Genomic DNA, 24,569 nt, shown 5'->3' on the forward strand with positions numbered 1-24,569 from the left:
TGTCTTCTGGTTTGAGGTACTGGATTCCTCCCTAACCTCAAACTGAGAGTCTCTTAAGGTTGCCCCTCTGGCCAATCTTGTCAGCTCCTGTCTCATTTTACTGGGAGGCCTGGGGATACTGGAGACTATTCCAGGAGTTTTCAAGTCATTCCCCAACAGAACTTTCCCAGGTACTTCAGATTGCATACTTACGGGAATACTTACAGTCATGTAATTGCACTGCATGGGGGCTGGCAACGTAGGAACCATTTGGATAGGGCATGTAGCAAGTTTAGTGGGACCTTTGGGTGCCTTAGCTCCATCCCCAGGTTTGAAGAATCTTTCATCAACCACTGTAATGCTGGCCCCAGTCTCTCTGATGGCAGGAGTCTCCTGCACATTTACAAACATACTGTGTTTATAATATGCTTTGGTGTTGTCAGGCATTGTGTTATACACAACTATATTCTATTGTTCCCACAGACCCAAGGACACTAAAGAAACACTAGCTTGAACTCCACTGGGTCCATCAGCTAGTAGGTGAAAGTGAGCACCTGTCATTGGAGCTTTCTTCTCTGGAGTGAAGGCTAGGGAGACACTGTGGACCCCTGAAGGTTTACCCTTACATTGGGGATCATCTGTCAGATGGTCACCGGGCCCACAAACCACACATTTACCAAATTTACCAATGTTTTTCTAGAATGGGGATTCTGGTAACCTCCCTCTGGTTCCTTAGAGTCAGCCAGGAGCTGTCTCAGCTCAGGAGACCAGGCACCAAATATATTCTCTAGTAAGAACAAATTCCTCATTCCTTCAAAGGAGTTACTTTGTATCCTTTAACCCAACCATCTAAGTTTTTCAGATATTCACAAACCCATGTAGCCCAATGCGTACCATCTTTCTTTTTATGGTCTCTAAACCTTTTAAGGTATTAAGAAGGAGTCTTGCCAAATCTGGCAACAAGTGCCTGTTTGACTAGTCCATAATCTTTCCTGTCTTTAACACTCAATTCAAAAATAGCATCATAACCATTCTGTGGAAGCCCAGACATGATCCATGCAACTAAATCATTCCCATAAATATTCTGCAAACCATTAGTGAATTCAAATGTACTCAACCAATCCAACACATCAGGTTTAGGATCATACATACTTACAGCCTCTTTTGGTAAGCAAGGTCTCTTGGGGCTAGAAGACCGAGAGGACACTGTGAAGGAAGCAGAATCAATGGACATCTTTTTCTTATCATACTTATGCTGCATTTGCCTCTTTCTGAGCCTTCTCTCTTTGTCTTTGTCTTCAGATTGTACTGTACATTTCTTGAATTATAGTTCTTTCAAGAGATATTCTGGGCTTAGATTGTGACCCAGAGGGGTCGCGATAGGAGCTTGTTGAAGTACAGGGACAGGCTGAGGAGAGGAGTCACTCACTCATTGGGATCCTCCTCAACTTCTAACCCATTTGGCAGATTGGAGCTAAGCTCTAAACTATCAGTTTCATCAATTTCCATATCAAGGTTGGGGGTAGGAGTTATGGGCCTACTCCCAGGGTTTTTGTGATTTAATAACTTTTCAATCAACACATTTATCCTACCCTTTAAACTCAGTCCCCTTGTGCTACATAATTCTTTCAATTGTTCCATTGTAAGTGCAGTAAGGGACTGTTAATTAAAATTATCCTTTCCTGGAATTATGTTTTTAGTTACACAATTACTTTTCTTTTTGGTGGAGCTAGCCATGTGGATGGTTTATTTGGGCACAAGTACAACCAGTAGTCACTGCAACCACTCTACAAAGATCCTTCCACCTGCCACCAGTGCTAGGTATGAATTAGTGCAGTTCAACTGGTGTGGGACTACCCAAGACTTATCTCCTTGGTATTAGACCCCCTTTTTAATATAGGCCTGTACTACACAAGTTGGTAGTGTGACTAAGCAGCCAGGTTTATCCTAAGAGGGGTAATGTGAGCTGTAGAGCTGTGCAATGAAACTAGTAAATACAAGTATCCAAATGAACACTTACACACTTAAAGTTATAATAAATTAATTATTTATTTATACACAAAGATATTTAAAGCATTCTTTAAAAATCTAGAATTAGCTGTGACAATAATCCCAAGTTAGGATTCAATTCAAAAAGTGAACAATAAAGCAGGTGAGTAATTCATTCAAATGTTACACATGTTCCATTACCCGGAGGTGACTTCATTTGAGATCATTATATCCTTTATATAGTATCACCTTTGCAATGTTGAGTTTTTCATGAAGGAACATTTAGGGTTAGATCAGAACAGACTGGTAGGTAATAAGAACGTTCGAGTCTCCCAAAGGGATGTAGGCAGTCAAATATCCAGGCATTAAAGTGTTAAACATTTAAAACCTATAAGTGAACAAGCACTGCCAAAGCCAATAGGTTCGGAAGGAGGCCTTTACGGAGCTAGGACAGCCAAAGTCAATGGACAAAGTCAAAGTTCTGATGCTCTTCTTCTTAGAACATTTTTCTTAAATAGTCAGTGTTCAAAAGAGAAATCACAGCAACTCAAGGAGAGTCGCCTTTAGAAAGCACAAACTGTAAGGCCAACGTGGGTAAGTTGAGGTCAACTTGGTGTTGGGTTAAAATTGCACTTCCGAAGATAGTAAGCACCCCAAATGGCAAAAGGATAAAATACCCCAAGCCCAACAGTACCTTGAAAATAAAAAAAAGTGTTCCAGCTGGTTGCCTTCACGATGCAATGCAGTAGACCCTTGATCCTGGTCCTTGGTCGTGGTGACGAAAGGGAGGATGCCTGGCCGGCTCCTGTAGCAGAACTCAAGAGAAGGACTCTGCAGCAATGGATTTCCATCAATTCAGTGGCTCTTTGTGGTTTTGTTGCCTTTTTCTCAGCACCAATGTAGAACGAAAAGCTCCAATTAGGATTTCCTTTATACCTCAGTCCTGGACTCTGGTGAGGGGACTCTGGAAGCAGATTTCTTGCATTTGTAGGGTCCTCTGGATATCTATGAAGATCTGGCTGGATTCAGACTTCGGAAGACAATGTACTCACAAGTGGTTGAGCTACCCTGGTTACTGGGATTCTGCAGCTTTGGAAAGTCGCAGCAAGTCTTGGTTTGTGCCAAAATAGAGTTTGTCTGGAGGCTAGTTGGTCCCACTAGCCTAGGGGAGGAAGTCGTCCATTACGGGTCTTCCCTGTCAATTCGAAAATGAGGTCAGCGCAGCTGCAGGGCTTCGCCGGACATTTTGAGGCCCAGGAGGGTGCTGCTGGTGTCTTCTCTCATCTTCTGTTTCAGATTCTGTACTCCAGTGGTCAACTCTGCTTCTAGTCCCAAAAACCTCACTTTTAATGCAAGTTCCCATTTATTCACAGCCCTAGGCTGTCAATCACACAGCAGGGTGGCTGTCTTCAAGTACAGCCAGCCGGCCAATAGAAACTGGTTTCACTCAGGCTACCTAGAGACAAAGGATAGTGAAGTTTCGGGATCCTCTCTTACGTCCTGCCTTTCCAGACACACTGGAGCCTGGGTGGACTTCAGGGCTGAAGCCCGCCAAAGACAAACTACACAAAGGACTGAAACCTGATGAAAACAACAGAGTAAAAGCCTAGAAGAAACTAACTAGAAATGGTGAAAAAAGAAGACAGGGGCCATTTTGAGAAAATGGTCACCCGTGTGTGCAGCACTGCAGCTCAGGTATCATCCTACAGATACATGTCACTAGGTAGTAAAAAGAAACCACTGCCACCAGCCGTTCAAGTGAGTTAGTGTAACAAAATGTTACATGAGGAATGGGTAAAAGGAATTACAAGGTAATCCCCCCAGCACTCCACATAGGGATGTGTGTGCTGGACCCATAAAATAAAGGTAAGTAAGACAGGTGTCATCTTACTATGGTTGGGAACAGTACTTCACCCAAGAAAATGTAGTTAAACATTAAAAGAAGCCCAAGGGACATCTCAGTGGACCTGCACAAAAGGTGCTGTTTGTCACAATGCAAAAACAGATGCCTATAGAGTTTACCAGACTCTATAAAACAGTAAGCAACATAGAAAATCAAAGTCAGGAAAACACATGAGTGAATGAGAAAAATGCCCACTTCACTCAGGAGTAACATTTAAAAAGTCCTGAGTCCAGCAAAAGAGCTGGGGGTCTCTAAGGTTATAGGGAATTGGCACATAAATTAAAATTCTCCCTAACACACGGATCGGAAAAGATTTGCATGAAGTTTCTCATGTCACTTTGCAAACTGCGCACAAATCAAAAAAATTTGCGAGGTTTCTCGTCTTGCTAATAAAATCCAACATGGAAATGAGACACCATGGTCTGCGCGAAACCACACAAAACCGGGCGAAAATTTCAGTGGCATTAATTCTGATTTTGCAGAACTGGCAGAAGCGGGCTCCAGTCCGAATATTGCACTTTTCACTTTGCTTTTAGAGAATACTGTTAAGTTCCTTCTCTCCATCCAGCCTCTAGATACGCCAGCTCCTATTTCATATGACGTCACCAGGCTCCTTTCTTTGTTCAAATGCACATTTCTTCTGGTACTTCATCCAAAAGAACCCTATGTCTCTGTGCATTTAGGTAGGGTTTCCTTAATGGATATCTTGTCTCAAAGGTTTTCTGCGATATTGGTACACTGACTGGAACTGCACATATAGTCATCTCTGGTTCCAAACATATAGGTAACATAGGGGCAGAGCTTGGAGTGAAGAGGTCTGACTGTACTTCTACACTTCAGAGCAGGTTTGGGTTTGACACTCTTTTTCTTTCCAGAGACTCTGGATTTCTCCTCGATCTCTTTATTCATTCTAGAAGTGCAAGGCTGGCCTCTCTGCTGGTTTGAGGTACTGGATTCCCCCTGACCTCAAACTGAGGGTCTCTTAAGGTTACCTCTCTGGCCAATCTTGTCAGCCCGTGTCTCTTTTTACTGGGAGGCCTGGGGATACTGGAGACTATTCCAGGAGTTTTCAAGTCATTCCCCAACAGAACTTTCCCAGGTACTTCAGATTGCATACTTACCGGAATACTTACAGTCATGTTATTGCACTGTATGGGGGCTGGCAACGTAGGAACCATTTGGATAGGGCCTGTAGCACGTTTAGTGGGACCTTTGGGTGCCTTAGCTCCATCCCCAGGTTTGAAGAATCTTTCATCAACCACTGTAATGCTGGCCCCAGTGTCTCTGATGGCAGGAGTCTCCTGCACATTTACAAACATACTGTGCTTATAATATGCTTTGGTGTTGTCAGGCATTGTGTTATACACAACTATATTCTATTGTTCCCACAGACGCAAGGACACTAAAGAAACACTCGCTTGAACTCCACTGGGTCCATCAGCTAGTAGGTGAAAGTGAGCACCTGTCATTGGAGCTTTCTTCTCTGGAGTGAAGGCTAGGGAGACACTGTGGACCCCTGAAGGCTTACCCTTACATTGGGGATCATCTGTCAGATGGTCACCGGGCCCACAAACCACACATTTACCAAATTTACAAATGTTTTTCTAGAATGGGGATTCTGGTAACCTCCCTCTGGTTCCTTAGAGTCAGCCAGGAGCTGTCTCAGCTCAGGAGAGCAGGCACCAAATATATTCTCTAGTAAGAACAAATTCCTCATTCCTTCAAAGGAGTTACTTTGTATCCTTTAACCCAACCATCTAAGTTTTTCAGATATTCCCAAACCCATGTAGCCCAATGCATACCATCTTTCTTTTTATGGTCTCTAAACCTTTTAAGCTATTAAGAAGGAGCCTTGCCAAATCTGGCAACAAGTGCCTGTTTGACTAGTCCATAATCTTTCCTGTCTTTAGCACTCAATTCAAAAATAGCATCATAACCATTCTGTGGAAGCCCAGACATGATCCATGCAACTAAATCATTCCCATAAATATTCTGCAAACCATTAGTGAATTCAAATGTACTCAACCAATCCAACACATCAGGTTTAGGATCATACATACTTACAGCCTCTTTTGGTAAGCAAGGTCTCTTGGGGCTAGTAGACCGAGAGGACACTGTGAAGGAAGCAGAATCAATGGTCATCTTTTTCATATCGTAGTTATGCTGCATTTCCCTCTTTCTGAGCCTTCTCTCTTTGTCTTTGTCTTCACATTGTACTGCAAGTTACTTGAATTATAGTTTTTTCAAGGTATAGATATTCTGGGCTTAGATTGAGACCCACTGGGGTCCCGATAGGAGTTTGTTGAAGTACAGGGACAGGCTGAAGAGAGGAGTCGCTCACTCATTGGGGATCCTCCTCAACTTCTGACCCATCTGGCTGATTGGAGCTAAGCTCTAAACTATCAGTTTCATCAATTTCCATATCAAGGGTGGGGGGGTAGTAGTTATGGGCCTACTTTCAGGGTTTTTTTGATATAATAACTTTTCAATCAACACATTTATTCTAGCCTTTAAACTCAGACCCCTTGACCTACATAATTCTTTCAATTGTTCCATTGTATGTGCAGTAAGGGACTGTTAATTAAAATTATCATTTCCTGGAATTATGTTTTTAGTTACACAATTACTTTTCTTTTTAGTGGGGTTAGCCTTGTCGATGGTTTATTTGGGCACAAGTACAACCAGTAGTCACTGCAACCACTCTACAAAGATCCTACCACCTGCCACCAGTGCTAGGTAAGAATTAGTGTAGTCCAACTGGTGTGGGACTACACAAGACTTATCTCCTTGGTATTAGATCCACATTTTAATATAGGCCTGTACTACACAAGTTGGTAGTGTGACTAAGCAGCCAGGTTTATCTTAAGAGGGGTAATGTGAGCTGTAGAGCTGTGCAATGAAACTAATAAACACAAGTATCCAAATGAACACTTACACACTTAAAGTTATAATACATTAATTATTTTTTTATACACAAAGATATTTAAAGCATTCTTTAAAAAGCTAGAATTAGCTGTGACATTAATCCCAAGTTAGGATTCAATTCAAAAAGTGAACAATAAAGCAGGTGAGTAATTCATTCAAATGTTACACATGTTCCATTACCCAGAGGTGACTTCATTTGAGATCATTATATCATTTATATAGTATCACCTTTGCAATGTTGAGTTTTTCATGAAGGAACATTTAGGGTTAGATCAGAACAGACCGGTAGGTTATAAGAACAGTTCGATTCTCCCAAAGGGATGTAGGCAGTCAAATATCCCAGCATTAAAGTGTTAAACATTTAAAACCTGTAAGGGAACAAGCACTGCCAAAGCCAATAGATTCAGAAGGAGGCCTTTAGGGAGCCAGGACAGCCAAAGTCAATGGACAAAGTCAAAGTTCTGATGCTCTTCTTCTTAGAATAATGTTCTTAAATAGTCAGTGTTCAAAAGGGAAATCACAGCAACTCAAGTAGAGTCGCCTTTAGACAGCACAAACTGTAAGGCCAACGCGGGTAAGTTGAGGTCAACTTGGTGTTGGGTTAAAATTGCACTTCCAAAGATAGTTATCACCCCAAATGGCAAAAGGATAAAATACCCTAAGCCCAGCAGTACCTTGACAATGAAAAAAAGTGTTCCAGCTGGTTGCCTTCATGATGCAATGCAGTAGACCCTTGTTCCTGGTCCTTGGTCGTGGTGACGAAAGAGAGGATGTCTGGCGGGCTCCTGTAGCAGTACTCAAGAGAAGGACTCTGCAGCAATGGATTTCCATCAATTCAGTGGTTTTTTGTGGTTTTGGTGCCTTTTTCTCAGCACCAATGTAGAACGAAAGCTCCAATTAGGATTTCCTTTATACCTCAGTCCTGGACTATGGTGAGGGGACTCTGGAAGCAGATTTCTTGCATTTGTATGGTCCTCTGATATCTATGAAGATCTGGCTGGATTCAGACTTTGGAAGACAATGCACTCACAAGTGGTTGAGCTACCTTGGGTACTGGGATTCTGCAGCTTTCGAAAGTAACAGCAAGTCTCGGTTAGTGCCAAAATAGAGTTTGTCTCAAGGCTATTTGGTCCCACTAGCCTAGGGGAGGAAGTCATTTTTTATGGGTCTTCTCTGTCAATTTGAAAAACGAGGTCAGCGCAGCTGCAGGGCTTCAGCGTGCACTTTGAGACCCAGGAGCGTGCTGTGGTGTCTTCTCTCATCATTCTGTTTCAGATTCTGTACTCCAGTGGTCGACTCTGCTTCTGGTCCCAAAAACCTCACTTTTTATGCAAGTTCCCATTTATTCACAGCCCTAGGCTGTCAATCACACAACAGGGTGGCTGTCTTCAAGTACAGCCAGCCGGCTAATAGAAACTGGTTTCACTCAGGCCACCTAGAGACAAAGGACAGCGAAGTTTCGGGATCCTCTCTCACGTCCTGCCTTTCCAGGCACACTGGAGCCTGGTCGGACTTCAGGCTGAAGCCCGCCAAAGACAAACTACACAAAGGACTGAAAAGTCTAGAAGAAACTAACTAGAAATGGTGAAAAAAGAAGACAGGGGCCATTTTGAGAAAATCATCACCCATGTGTGCAGCACTGCAGCTGAGGTATCAGCCTACAGATACATGTCACTAGGTACTAAAAAAGAAACCACTGCCACCAGCCGTTCAAGTGAGTTAGTGTAACAAAATGTTGCATTAGGAATGGGTAAAAGGAATGACAAGGTAATCACCCCAGCACTTCACATAGGGTGGTGTGTGCTAGACCCATAAAGTAAAGGTAAGTAAGGCAGGGGTCATCTTACTATTCTAGGGAACAGAAGTTCACCCAAGAAAATGTAGTTAACCATTAAAAGAAGTCCAAGGATCTTCTCAGTGGCCCTGCACAAAAGGTGCTGTGTGTCACAATGCAAAAACAGATGCCTATGGAGTTTACCAGACTCTATAAAACAGTAAGGAACATAGAAAATCTTAGTCAGGAAAACACATGAGTGAATGAGAAAAAGGCCCAATTCACTTAGGAGTAACATTTAAAAAGTCCTGACTCCAGCAAAAGAGCTGGGGGTCTCTAAGGTTATAGGGAATTGGCACAGAAATTAAAATTCTGCCTAACACACGGATCGGAGAAGATTTGCACGAGGTTTCTCATGTCACTTTGCAAACTGAGCACAAATCAAAAAAATGTGCAAGGTTTCTCGTTTTGCTACACAAATCCAACATGGAAATGAAACACCATGGTCTGCAGGAAACCACACAAAACAGGGCGAAAAATTCAGTGGCATTAATTCTGATTTCGCAGAACTGGAAGAAGCGGACTCCAGTCCGAATATTGCACTTTTCACTTTGCAGGTGAACAATTAGCCCACACCTAGTTAAGGGCATTGGGATATCCACATAAAAGCAAACCCATTTCTAGCATGTAAAGTTGGTAAAAATACAAATTAATATTTAAAAAGACCATTACTGTGTTACTTACTGTAATTGACTTGATAGCAGACCCAGTTTTTCTAGGTAAGTCGGGGGGTCTTTCATTTAGAAATGAAAGACCCCCCCCATCACTGCCAAGTCACTAAACATTCACACCTATCTAATCACAATATTCAACCAACCCTCTGTTACCTTTTCCCATTGTTAGTTTTCCCTATGCATACCGTTTGCCATGTTTCCCAATTTTACTCACCATTCGTTTTTTGACTTCCGAGTCTCTGGATCGTCTCCGCCTCAATCAGCCGATTCAGCCTTCTATCCGTTCAGCTTCCCGGGGTTTTCGTGAGAAAGCGAGGGACCCGTCCTACCTCTCCTTGCAAAGTTTTGTTCTTTATTCTAAACCGCTATCTACAGGGAGCTTGACGTGCTTTCAGCTAAATGGCAGAGGACATCCGATATTACCGGGACCCCAAAGTTTTACTAGATCGATGGGCCTTTAACCATCCTCTGCTACCAAGTGAAATTTTACTCCCAAGAGCACTTTAGGATGGGGTAGCAATACTCAGATGCGGATGGGGATGCAGATGTTACTCTCAATAATCGGAACGACTCAGGAAGTTGGTAAAGTGTTTTCTGTTTTAATATCAATTATCTAAAACAGGGAGTACAACGGGCATCATCCGACGCCACAGAGCTCGATCTCCAAACATTTAATAAAAAACAGTCCTTTTATAATGAAAATTCATCATCATAAAAGTGACAAACTACAAAACTTATGAGTACCTGTTGTTGGCTCTCAGTGAACATCTATGTATACGTTCTATGTAGCCACTGGTTATGATTGGGTATCTAAGTCAGGTGGGCATCAGAACCCACCCCCAATAACTGGTCATCATTGTTGTCACTAAATACTCAACGATCAATTGGTTCTTCAAACTATAGGGCTCCTCATTACATGGCCCACCACGATTGGTTTGGTACCCCTTGAACCTCTCTAAAATATTCCACAGGCTAGTAGCATGCAGGCTGCCATCGCAGGTGCATGGAAGCTTGGCGTGATCCTGCCTCCCCTCCAATTAACCCACTATCCATCAACACTCCTTCAGTCCATCAGACAATTAGGCTTTTGTACTTGGACTTGTAACTGTTGACTTTGTCTGGGAAATAAAGGGAGTATAGCTTCACTCTGTCTTTTAGTTTCGGTACAGCCCGACCCAGGCTATTTTGATCTCACCCATATGACTTGAAGACCACTCTTTTCAAGTCTTTTGCAGCATTTAATTGTATTAAATGATGAACTGCAGAAACCTTTAGTGTTTTTTCAAGCTGCTTCAAATTGAAGCATGTTCCTTTCTCACGTTTGTTGTAGCCTTCTTGATAGGCATCAGTTTCACTCTGGTCTTATTTCCTTGTTTCTGGGCCAGCCCCATCTTCTCTGAAACTTGCCATGCCATCAATAATGTCCAACTGCGCCACTCATTTGAAAGTCTTTTTCTTGTTTATTGAGTTTCAGGCCTGCTAAAGTGCGTTTGTGGAATCATCCAAGTTGTATACATTCCTATGTAGATTCATTGACGCATCTTCGCAATCTAATTCACTACATAGCAAGCATTATGAATACTTTTCGCTACTTGTGTTTTCAGCACTGTTCACGTGTAAACTGATTTACATATTTCTCTGCGTTTCTGTAGCATGAGCATCTTCTTCTCGAGCCCGAAATGTTGCTCATCTGTACCATCTGTTCTTTGTCCTTTTAGAGAATATTGTTACGTTCCTTCTCTCCATCCAGCCTCTAGATACGTCAGCTCCTATTTCATATGACGTCACCAGGCTCCTTTCTTTGTTTAAATGCACATTTCTTCTGGTACTTCATCCAAAAGAACCGTATGTCTCTGTGCATTTAGGTAAGGTTTCCTTAATGGATATCTTGTTTCGAAGGTTCTCTGCGATATTGGTATACTGACTGGAACTGCACATATAATCATCTCTGGTTCCCAACATATAGATAATATAGGGGCGCAGCTTGGAGTGAGGATGTCTGACTGTACTTCTACACTTCAGATCAGGTTTGGGTTTGACACTGTATTTCTTTCCAGAGACTCTGTATTTCTCCTTGGTCTCTTTATTAATTCTAGAAGTGGAAGGTTGGCCTGTCTTCTGGTTTGAGGTACTGGATTCCTCCCTAACCTCAAACTGAGGGTCTCTTAAGGTTGCCCCTCTGGCCAATCTTGTCAGCTCCTGTCTCATTTTACTGGGAGGCCTGGGGGTACTGGAGACTATTCCAGGAGTTTTCAAGTCATTCCCCAACAGAACTTTCCCAGGTACTTCCGATTGCATACTAACAGGAATTCTTACAGTCATGTTATTGCACTGTATGGGGGCTGGCAACATAGGAACCATTTGGATAGGGCCTCCAGCAAGTTTAGTGTGACCTTTGGGTGCCTTGGTCTTCCCCAGGTCTTTCATCAACCACTGTAATGCTGGCCCCAGTGCCGCTGATGGAGGGAGTCTCCAGGCCATTTACAAGCATACTGTGCTTATAATATGCTTTGGTGTTGTCAGGCATTGTGTTATACACATCTATATTCTATTGTTCCCAAGGACACTAAAGAAACACTAGCTTGAACTCCACTAGGTTCATCAGCTAGTAGATGAAAGTGAGCACCTGTCATTGGAGCTTTCTTCTCTGGAGTGAAGGCTAGGGAGACACTGTGGACCCCTGAAGGTTTACCCTTACATTGGGGATCATCTGTCAGATGGTCACCGGGCCCACAAACCACACATTTACCAAATTTACCAATGTTTTTCTAGAATGGGGATTCTGGTAACCTCCCTCTGGTTCCTTAGAGTCAGCCAGGAGCTGTCTCAGCTCAGGAGAGCAGGCACCAAATACATTCTCTAGTAAGAACACATTCCTCATTCCTTCAAAGGAGTTACTTTGTATCCTTTAACCCAACCATCTAAGTTTTTCAGATATTCACAAACCCATGTAGCCCAATGCGTGCCATCTTTCTTTTTATGGTCTCTAAACCTTTTAAGGTATTAAGAAGGAGTCTTGCCAAATCTGGCAACAAGTGCCTGTTTGACTAGTCCATAATCTTTCCTGTCTTTAGCACTCAATTCAAAAATAGCATCATAACCATTCTGTGGAAGCCCAGACATGATCCATGCAACTAAATCATTCCCATAAATATTCTGCAAACCATTAGTGAATTCAAATGTACTCAACCAATCCAACACATCAGGTTTAGGATCATACATACTTACAGCCTCTTTTGGTAAGCAAGGTCTCTTGGGACTAGTAGACCGAGAGGACACTGTGAAGGAAGCAGAATCAATGGTCATCTTTTTCATATCGTAGTTATGCTGCATGTTCCTCTTTCTGAGCCTTCTCTCTTTGTCTTTGTCTTCACATTGTACTGTACATTTCTTGAATTATAGTTCTTTCAAGAGATATTCTGGGCTTAGATTGTGATCCAGAGGGGTCGCGATAGGAGCTTGTTGAAGTACAGGGACAGGCTGAGGAGAGGAGTCACTCACTCATTGGGATCCTCCTCAACTTCTAACCCATTTGGCAGATTGGAGCTAAGCTCTAAACTATCAGTTTCATCAATTTCCATATCAAGGTTGGGGGTAGGAGTTATGGGCCTACTCCCAGGGTTTTTGTGATTTAATAACTTTTCAATCAACACATTTATCCTACCCTTTAAACTCAGTCCCCTTGTCCTACATAATTCTTTCAATTGTTCCATTGTAAGTGCAGTAAGGGACTGTTAATTAAAATTATCCTTTCCTGGAATTATGTTTTTAGTTACACAATTACTTTTCTTTTTGGTGGAGCTAGCCATGTGGATGGTTTATTTGGGCACAAGTACAACCAGTAGTCACTGCAACCACTCTACAAAGATCCTTCCACCTGCCACCAGTGCTAGGTATGAATTAGTGCAGTTCAACTGGTGTGGGACTACCCAAGACTTATCTCCTTGGTATTAGTCCCCCTTTTTAATATAGGCCTGTACTACACAAGTTGGTAGTGTGACTAAGCAGCCAGGTTTATCCTAAGAGGGGTAATGTGAGCTGTAGAGCTGTGCAATGAAACTAGTAAATACAAGTATCCAAATGAACACTTACCCACTTAAAGTTATAATAAATTAATTATTTATTTATACACAAAGATATTTAAACCATTCTTTAAAAAGCTAGAATTAGCTGTGACATTAATCCCAAGTTAGGATTCAATTCAAAAAGTGAACAATAAAGCAGGTGAGTAATTCATTCAAATGTTACACATGTTCCATTACCCGGAGGTGACTTCATTTGAGATCATTATATCCTTTATATGGTATCACCTTTGCAATGTTGAGTTTTTCATGAAGGAACATTTAGGGTTAGATCAGAACAGACTGGTAGGTAATAAGAATGTTCGATTCTCCCAAAGGGATGTAGGCAGTCAAATATCCCAGCATTAAAGTGTGAAACATTTAAAACCTATAAGTGAACAAGCACTGCCAAAGCCAATAGGTTCGGAAGGAGGCCTTTACGGAGCTAGGACAGCCAAAGTCAATGGACAAAGTCAAAGTTCTGATGCTCTTCTTCTTAGAACATTTTTCTTAAATAGTCAGTGTTCAAAAGAGAAATCACAGCAACTCAAGGAGAGTCGCCTTTAGAAAGCACAAACTGTAAGGCCAACGCGGGTAAGTTGAGGTCAACTTGGTGTTGGGTTAAAATTGCACTTCCGAAGATAGTTATCACCCCAAATGGCAAAAGGATAAAATACCCTAAGCCCAGCAGTACCTTGACAATGAAAAAAAGTGTTCCAGCTGGTTGCCTTCATGATGCAATGCAGTAGACCCTTGTTCCTGGTCCTTGGTTGTGGTGACGAAAGGGAGGATGCCTGGCCGTCTCCTTTAGCAGAACTCAAGAGAAGGACTCTGCAGCAATGGATTTCCAACAATTCAGTGGCTCTTTGTGGTTTTGTTGCCTTTTTCTCAGCACCAATGTAGAACGAAAAGCTCCAATTAGGATTTCCTTTATACCTCAGTCCTGGACTCTGGTGAGGGGACTCTGGAAGCGGATTTCTTGTATTTGTAGGGTCCTCTGGATATCTATGAAGATCTGGCTGGATTCAGACTTCGGAAGACAATGTACTCACAAGTGGTTGAGCTACCCTGGGTACTGGGATTCTGCAGCTTTGGAAAGTCACAGCAAGTATCGGATTGTGCCAAAATAGAGTTTGTCTTGAGGCTAGTTGGTCCCACTAGCCTAGGGGAGGAAGTCGTCCATTACGGGTCTTCCCTGTCAATTCGAAACGAGGTCAGCGCAGCTGCAGGGCTTCGCCGGACACTTTGAGGTCCAGGAGGGTGCTGCTGGTGTCTTCTCTCATCTTCTGTTTCAGATTCTGTACTCCAGTGGTCGACTCTGCTTCTAGTCCCAAAAACCTCACTTTTTATGCAAGTTCCCATTTATTCACAGCCCTAGGCTGTCAATCACACAGCAGGGTGGCTGTCTTCAAGTACAGCCAGCCGGCCAATAGAAACTGGTTTCACTCAGGCTACCTAGAGACAAAGGATAGTGAAGTTTCGGGATCCTCTCTTACGTCCTGCCTTTCCAGACACACTGGAGCCTGGGTGGACTTCAGGGCTGAAGCCCGCCAAAGACAAACTACACAAAGGACTGAAACCTGATGAAAACAACAGAGTAAAAGCCTAGAAGAAACTAACTAGAAATGGTGAAAAAAGAAGACAGGGGCCATTTTGAGAAAATGGTCACCCGTGTGTGCAGCACTGCAGCTCAGGTATCATCCTACAGATACATGTCACTAGGTAGTAAAAAGAAACCACTGCCACCAGCCGTTCAAGTGAGTTAGTGTAACAAAATGTTACATGAGGAATGGGTAAAAGGAATTACAAGGTAATCCCCCCAGCACTCCACATAGGGATGTGTGTGCTGGACCCATAAAGTAAAGGTAAGTAAGACAGGCGTCATCTTACTATGGTTGGGAACAGTACTTCACCCAAGAAAATGTAGTTAAACATTAAAAGAAGTCCAAGGGACATCTCAGTGGACCTGCACAAAAGGTGCTGTGTGTCACAATGCAAAAACAGATGCCTATGGAGTTTACCAGACTCTATAAAACAGTAAGCAACATAGAAAATCAAAGTCAGGAAAACACATGAGTGAATGAGAAAAATGCCCACTTCACTCAGGAGTAACATTTAAAAAGTCCTGAATCCAGCAAAAGAGCTGGGGGTCTCTAAGGTTATAGGGAATTGGCACATAAATTAAAATTCTCCCTAACACACGGATCAGAAAAGATTTGCATGAAGTTTCTCATGTCACTTTGCAAACTGCGCACAAATCAAAAAAATTTGCGAGGTTTCTCGTCTTGCAAATAAAATCCAACATGGAAATGAAACACCATGGTCTGCGCGAAACCACACAAAACCGGGCGAAAATTTCAGTGGCATTAATTCTGATTTTGCAGAACTGGCAGAAGCGGACTCCAGTCCGAATATTGCACTTTTCACTTTGCTTTTAGAGAATACTGTTACGTTCCTTCTCTCCATCCAGCCACTAGATACGTCAGCTCCTATTTCATATGACGTCACCAGGCTCCTTTCTTTGTTCAAATGCACATTTCTTCTGGTACTTCATCCAAAAGAACCCTATGTCTCTGTGAATTTAGGTAGGGTTTCCTTAATGGATATCTTGTCTCAAAGGTTTTCTGCGATATTGGTACACTGACTGGAACTGCACATATAGTCATCTCTGGTTCCCAACATATAGGTAACATAGGGGCAGAGCTTGGAGTGAGGAGGTCTGACTGTACTTCTACACTTCAGAGCAGGTTTGGGTTTGACACTCTTTTTCTTTCCAGAGACTCTGGATTTCTCCTCGATCTCTTTATTCATTCTAGAACTGCAAGGCTGGCCTCTCTGCTGGTTTGAGGTACTGGATTCCCCCTGACCTCAAACTGAGGGTCTCTTAAGGTTACCTCTCTGGCCAATCTTGTCAGCCCGTGTCTCTTTTTACTGGGAGGCCTGGGGATACTGGAGACTATTCCAGGAGTTTTCAAGTCATTCCCCAACAGAACTTTCCCAGGTACTTCAGATTGCATACTTACGGGAATACTTACAGTCGTGTTATTGCACTGTATGGGGGCTGGCAACGTAGGAACCATTTGGATAGGGCCTGTAGCAAGTTTAGTGGGACCTTTGGGTGCCTTAGCTCCATCCCCAGGTTTGAAGAATCTTTCATCAACCACTGTAATGCTGGCCCCAGTGTCTCTGATGGCAGGAGTCTCCTGCACATTTACAAACCTACTGTGCTTATAATATGCTTTGGTGTTGTCAGGCATTGTGTTATACACAACTATATTCTATTGTTCCCACAGACCCAAGGACACTAAAGAAACACTAGCTTGAACTCCACTGGGTCCATCAGCTAGTAGGTGAAAGTGAGCACCTGTCATTGGAGCTTTCTTCTCTGGAGTGAAGGCTAGGGAGACACTGTGGACCCCTGAAGGTTTACCCTTACATTGGGGATCATCTGTCAGATGGTCACCGGGCCCACAAACCACACATTTACCAAATTTACCAATGTTTTTCTAGAATGGGGATTCTGGTAACCTCCCTCTGGTTCCTTAGAGTCAGCCAGGAGCTGTCTCAGCTCAGGAGAGCAGGCACCAAATATATTTTCTAGTAAGAACAAATTCCTCATTCCTTCAAAGGAGTTACTTTGTATCCTTTAACCCAACCATCTAAGTTTTTCAGATATTCACAAACCCATGTAGCCCAATGCGTGCCATCTTTCTTTTTATGGTCTCTAAACCTTTTAAGGTATTAAGAAGGAGTCTTGCCAAATCTGGCAACAAGTGCCTGTTTGACTAGTCCATAATCTTTCCTGTCTTTAACACTCAATTCAAAAATAGCATCATAACCATTCTGTGGAAGCCCAGACATGATCCATGCAACTAAATCATTCCCATAAATATTCTGCAAACCATTAGTGAATTCAAATGTACTCAACCAATCCAACACATCAGGTTTAGGATCATACATACTTACAGCCTCTTTTGGTAAGCAAGGTCTCTTGGGACTAGTAGACCGAGAGGACACTGTGAAGGAAGCAGAATCAATGGTCATCTTTTTCATATCGTAGTTATGCTGCATGTTCCTCTTTCTGAGCCTTCTCTCTTTGTCTTTGTCTTCACATTGTACTGCAAGTTACTTGAATTATAGTTTTTTCAAGGTATAGATATTCTGGGCTTAGATTGTGACCCACTGGGGTCCCGATAGGAGTTTGTTGAAGTACAGGGACAGGCTGAAGAGAGGAGTCGCTCACTCATTGGGGATCCTCCTCAAATTCTGACCCATTTGGCTGATTGGAGCTAAGCTCTAAACTATCAGTTTCATCAATTTCCATATCAAGGTTGGGGGGGGTAGTAGTTATGGGCCTACTTCCAGGGTTTTTTTGATATAATAACTTTTCAATCAACACATTTATTCTACCCTTTAAACTCAGACCCCTTGACCTACATAATTCTTTCAATTGTTCCATTGTATGTGCAGTAAGGGACTGTTAATTAAAATTATCATTTACTGGAATTATGTTTTTAGTTACACGATTACTTTTCTTTTTAGTGGAGTTAGCCTTGTCGATGGTTATTTGGGCACAAGTACAACCAGTAGTCACTGCAACCACTCTACAAAGATCCTACCACCTGCCACCAGTGCTAGGTAAGAATTAGTGTAGTCCAACTGGTGTGGGACTACACAAGACTTAACTCCTTGGTATTAGATCCACCTTTTAATATAGGCCTGTACGACACAAGTTGGTAGTGTGACTAAGCAGCCAGGTTTATCTTAAGAGGGGTAATGTGAGCTGCAGAGCTGTGCAATAAACTAGTAAATACAAGTATCCAAATTAACACTTACACACTTAAAGTTATAATACATTAATTATTTTTTTATACACAAAGATTTTTAAAGCATTCTTTAAAAAGCTAGAATTAGCTGTGACATTAATCCCAAGTTAGGATTCAATTCAAAAAGTGAACAATAAAGCAGGTGAGTAATTCATTCAAATGTTACACATGTTCCATTACCCAGAGGTGACTTCATTTGAGATCATTATATCATTTATATAGTATCACGTTTGCAATGTTGAGTTTTTCATGAAGGAACATTTAGGGTTAGATCAGAACAGACCGGTAGGTTATAAGAACAGTTAGATTCTCCGAAAGGGATGTAGGCAGTCAAATATCCCAGCATTAAAGTGTTAAACATTTAAAACCTGTAAGGGAACAAGCACTGCCAAAGCCAATAGGTTCAGAAGGAGGCCTTTAGGGAGCCAGGACAGCCAAAGTCAATGGACAAAGTCAAAGTTCTGATGCTTTTCTTCTTAGAATAATGTTCTTAAATAGTCAGTGTTCAAAAGAGAAATCACAGCAACTCAAGGAGAGTCGCCTTTAGACAGCACAAACTGTAAGGCCAACGCGGGTAAGTTGAGGTCAACTTGGTGTTGGGTTAAAACTGCACTTCCAAAGATAGTAAGCACCCCAAATGGCAAAAGGATAAAATATCCTAAGCCCAGCAGTACCTTGACAATGAAAAAAAATGTTCCAGCTGGTTGCCTTCATGATGCAATGCAGTAGACCCTTGTTCCTGGTCCTTGGTCGTGGTGACGAAAGAGAGGATGTCTGGCGGGCTCCTGTAGCAGTACTCAAGAGAAGTACTCTGCAGCAATGGATTTCCATCAATTCAGTGGTTTTTTGTGGTTTTGGTGCCTTTTTCTCAGCACCAATGTAGAACGAAAAGCTCCAATTAGGATTTCCTTTATACCTCAGTCCTGGACTATGGTGAGGGGACTCTGGAAGCAGATTTCTTGCATTTGTAGGGTCCTCTGATATCTATGAAGATCTGGCTGGATTCAGACTTTGGAAGACAATGTACTCACAAGTGGTTGAGCTACCCTGGGTACTGGGATTCTGCAGCTTTTGAAAGTCACAGCAAGTCTCGGTTAGTGCCAAAATAGAGTTTGTCTCGAGGCTATTTGGTCCCACTAGCCTAGGGGAGGAAGTAATTTTTTATGGGTCTTCTCTGTCAATTCGAAAAACGAGGTCAGCGCAGCTGCAGGGCTTCAGCGTGCACTTTGAGACCCAGGAGCGTGCTGTGGTGTCTTCTCTCATCATTCTGTTTCAGATTCTGTACTCCAGTGGTCGACTCTGCTTCTGGTCCCCAAAACCTCACTTTTTATGAAAGTTCCCATTTATTCACAGCCCTAGGCTGTCAATCACACAACAGGGTGGCTGTCTTCAAGTACAGCCAGCCGGCTAATAGAAACTGGTTTCACTCAGGCCACCTAGAGACAAAGGACAGCGAAGTTTCGGGATCCTCTCTCACGTCCTGCCTTTCCAGACACACTGGAGCCTGGTCGGACTTCAGGCTGAAGCCCGCCAAAGACAAACTACACAAAGGACTGAAACCTGATGAAAACAACAGAGTAAAAGCCTAGAAGAAACTAAGTAGAAATGGTGAAAAAAGAAGACAAGGGCCATTTTGAGAAAATCGTCACCCATGTGTGCAGCACTGCAGCTGAGGTATCAGCCTACAGATACATGTCACTAGGTACTAAAAAAGAAACCACTGCCACCAGCCGTTCAAGTGAGTTAGTGTAACAAAATGTTGCATTAGGAATGGGTAAAAGCAATGACAAGGAAATCACCCCAGCACTTCACATAGGGTGGTGTGTGCTAGACCCATAAAGTAAAGGTAAGTAAGGCAGGGGTCATCTTACTATTCTAGGGAACAGAAGTTCACCCAAGAAAATGTAGTTAACCATTAAAAGAAGTCCAAGGATCTTCTCAGTGGCCCTGCACAAAAGGTGCTGTGTGTCACAATGCAAAAACAGATGCCTATGGAGTTTACCAGACTCTATAAAACAGTAAGGAACATAGAAAATCTTAGTCAGGAAAACACATGAGTGAATGAGAAAAAGGCCCAATTCACTCAGGAGTAACATTTAAAAAGTCCTGACTCCAGCAAAAGAGCTGGAAGTCTCTAAGGTTATAGGGAATTGGCACAGAAATTAAAATTCTGCCTAACACACGGATCGGAGAAGATTTGCACGAGGTTTCTCATGTCACTTTGCAAACTGAGCACAAATCAAAAAAATGTGCAAGGTTTCTCGTTTTGCTACACAAATCCAACATGGAAATGAAACACCATGGTCTGCAGGAAACCACACAAAACAGGGCGAAAAATTCAGTGGCATTAATTCTGATTTCGCAGAACTGGAAGAAGCGGACTCCAGTCCGAATATTGCACTTTTCACTTTGCAGGTGAACAATTAGCCCACACCTAGTTAAGGGCATTGGGATATCCACATAAATCAAACCCATTTCTAGCATGTAAAGTTGGTAAAAATACAAATTAATATTTAAAAAGACCATTATTGTGTTACTTACTGTAATTGACTTGATAGCAGACCCAGTTTTTCTAGGTAAGTCGGGGGTCTTTCATTTAGAAATGAAAGACCCCCCCCCCATCACTGCCAAGTCACTAAACATTCACACCTATCTGAACAGTCTTGCAGAAGACCGACGGTGCGGCTAACAAAAGGTCTGATTCACAACTGTAAGTGCAAGGCCATGCTAAAGGTGTCTTTTGTCATCTGCATTTTGTTTCCGCTTCTTACATCTGTGAAGGTGAGCAGGCCAAGTCACTAAACATTCACACCTATCTGAACAGTCTTGCAGAAGACCGACGGTGCTGCTAACAAAAGGTCTGATTCACAACTGTAAGTGCAAGGCCATGCTAAAGGTGCCTTTTGTAATCTGCATTTTGTTTCTGCTTCTTACATCTGTGAAGGTGAGCAGGACCCTTCAGAAATAGCCCAACATAGGAAGGGAGTGATGCTGCCATTACCTTAAACTGCTACACATTAACAGGGCATTGTTTAAACAAAGACACAGCTGGGTAAAAAGTCCCATGCTGTCATGAAATGTTCCAGGTTTTAGCCACTGTGGAGCTCTGTGGGCGTGCAAGCTGCCTCCCTTCCTCTCCCCAGTCGGCATGCTACTGGTTCGAAGTCTCCAGGCCGGCCAGTACCAAGGGAGAGAGGGAGAGAGGGAGTCAGGTGACTACATGAAAAAGGATTGGCAGAGTCCTAAGGAGAGTTTGAGACAAGAGAACTCCAACCCGAGCACTCAGCTCATTTAGCTTTGGTGGGGGAGGGGTTATTTGGCCACGTGGGTCCCACCATAAATCCTTCCACATTGGCCTCAGGTGGACTGTACTGATCTCAAGGGTCGAAGCCCGCGTGGAGAGGGCTAAGGGCGGGGGAGGGTGGGGGGGATGGTGAACTGTCGTACCTTCTGTGTGAAACACATGTTTGGAGAGATATATGTTTAACATTGTCCTGAATTTCAAGTGATTGTCTTCTGTTTCTTCCGTTTTGTTGTGAAGTGCAACGTGTATCGAGGGGGAGGACCCCTCCGTTCCAGTCAACCTTTGTCCGAGTTGCTTTTACTGGAACTTGGTAGAGCGAGTTCCCCGGATTCCATCCATCTTAACTCTCTCTTGGTGTAGCCTTTGAGATGAGAGGCCCCTGCTCATGAGAATACCCTATGGATGAAGCATAGTGTTTTAAACACACTCATTTTCTACAGAGGGAGTCAGTGCAGGGCTTTCATTGCTGGTGTGATGTGCTCACCAGATTTCAGCTTCAAGATGAGGCTCACAGTAGTTTTCAGGATCAAATGCAAGAGGTGGATGGGGTGTTTTGGGAGGCCAAAATGCAAGCTGTATAATAATCACTCCTTGTCAGCACCACTGCTCTAGTGATTTAAACCTTAGGGTGCATTTTCAAGAATGGGGGATTGTATTTTTGCACAGGCGGGTGGAAGTGGCAGGTTTTTTAATCACTCCGGATCTGTCTGCTGAAAGGGAACTTGTCATATAAGAAGTCTTAGGATTTTGCTTCAGCAACCAGGAGAAGAGGACGGGGTGCCATTGTTAGTGGCTAGTCCAAAGGGCACTTGTGCGGGATGCTCATGCGTGAGAAGATACTCCATGTTTGATCGTGGTTCTTGATGGAGAGTATAAAGTAGCAATCATTCTGGACACACATTGGTGAGGCAGGTAGCACACTCATAATGTGCATACTTAATAATTCACATCCTTTCGGTCGTGGATCTAAATCGATGTGGGGGCGGCTTGTGGACAGAGCCGGCTTTAGGCATTGGACACCCAGGCGGTCGCCGGGGCGCCAGATTAGCCCCCCATTAGCCTGCCTCTGATGCCATCTCGTGCGAGGCTTAGCTAAGAATCAACAGATCTTTGTTACTTGTTCCTTGCAATTGCTGCAACTGCGCCTGTGCTTATAGTCGATGTAGGGTGGCTTGGCTCTGGAGTGTCTATGTGATCAATGCATGAGACATCCAGAGATGTGAGGGTTGTATCTGACATGTACCTTTTTTCATTTGACAAACATGGTGCCCAACATCAGTGAAGACATTGGCATGCGCACAGACTAAACAATTCCTCCCTCTCCATGTGTATGGGTGCCCCGTGGATGTTGCTGTCCACGTGACCTTCTTGCAATTGTGGTTGGACAGTACAGTGCCCGCCTCCTTGTCAACAGAACATGATGTCATGAGGATGCTGCCCCAAGGGCCACTACATAGCAAGGTGTTCGGGTGATTCTTGCACAGCCTCTGGTGAGGGCTGCCTAACCGTCTAACCTAATGGTAGAACAGTGTGCCACCGAAAAGCAAAGTCCAGACTCACCACACGGAGCTGTAACAGGGCAGCCAGGCTTCATTGCAGGAGGGAGGAAGGCCAGCAGGGAGGTCCAATTAATCCCAATAGACACCGCAAAAGAATGCAACACGCTGGTATATCCCGAAGAAAATACACTTCTTGATGAGGTCACAAATAAAATATTTATTATAGGAAAAATAAGTACTCAGGTTAAACATAAAACATAGAAGAGCATAATGTAAATCAAATACAGTGAATGCCCAGTTAAAGTCCTAAGACACTTTTGCCCTAAAATGTATAATGTATGACCTCTAGATGTAAGTTAAAGAGCAGACCCCAGATACTATTACACACAGTAATGACCATCATGTACAGGATCCAGGGTTACCACACTGAACCCCAGTACATGTTTCCTACTATACTCAAAATACAAGCAGGATACATAATAGAGATGGACACCATTCAGTCAGAGCATTTAGAAGTAGTAGACTGGAGAACACAATGTTCAACACAGCGAGGGGTGTTACCAAAGTCCGGAATATATTGTAGGACGACGGTCTCTAGGCACAAAAGGGCATAGTACTCCCCAAGGAGGGAAGATCTATGACAAATTCAGGCATGCGGAACACATAGCGAGTCTCTAACACTCACGCCATCTCCTGACTCCTGTCAGCGCTCATCCACATCCCTGATCTCAATGGTTGCTCTCTACCGGAGCCTGGCCAGCCCTGCTAAGCATGCATTCTAATCTTACTCTCTGACCTCCAACACTCTGGACTTTGACCCACGAGGGCGTTCCCACCACCCGCTCCTTGAAACTATAATAATGGAAAAAGATGCTATATAAATGACAACTACAATATAATACAATACAAACAGTAGCCGCACTTAGTGATATGATGAATATCCTAGGCAGGAGTGTAATACACAGATTTAAAAATCCCTAATAAATCGTGGGAACTCCTAAAATTCCAATGCTTGGTGGAGAACTCCAGGGACCCTAGCGGAACCTGTAAAACATGCCACAGTCAAGGTAAGTACGGATAGGAGTGCATGGAACCGACTGGAGCGCATAGAATTGTGTGACGTATATAGTATCATATAGTATGGTCTAGAACGCAGAGAACGTTTGGAACGATCATATAACCCATCATATCACACCACCAAGCTTACTCTCTCCTTTACATCACCACTCAACTAGAACACAGGGATACTATGACACCATTCGGTATAACTGTTCTCATATCAACATCCGCCGCTCCCTCCACATCATTCTAAGTAAACACTGCTGGTTACACACCGCCCAGCCAGGCGTTCTCCTCAGGCCTAACGCAGCCACACTCGATCTGGATAAATCCTGCCAGAACGAACACATACTCCTGATCTCTCAACCACCACACCTACCGCTAAGAAGCAGCTATCACACAACTACTGCACCAGCTGCACACATACCCGGTGCTCACATGCACCTTTGACTCTCTCTACTCTCTCTACTGATCTGAACTTCGGTTGCCAAGGGCGTTCAACCTACCAGCGCCTTC

This window comes from Ambystoma mexicanum, chromosome 8 (assembly GCF_040938575.1).
Source record: "Ambystoma mexicanum isolate Mex_15411 chromosome 8, UKY_AmexF1_1, whole genome shotgun sequence".
NCBI lineage: Eukaryota > Metazoa > Chordata > Amphibia > Caudata > Ambystomatidae > Ambystoma > Ambystoma mexicanum.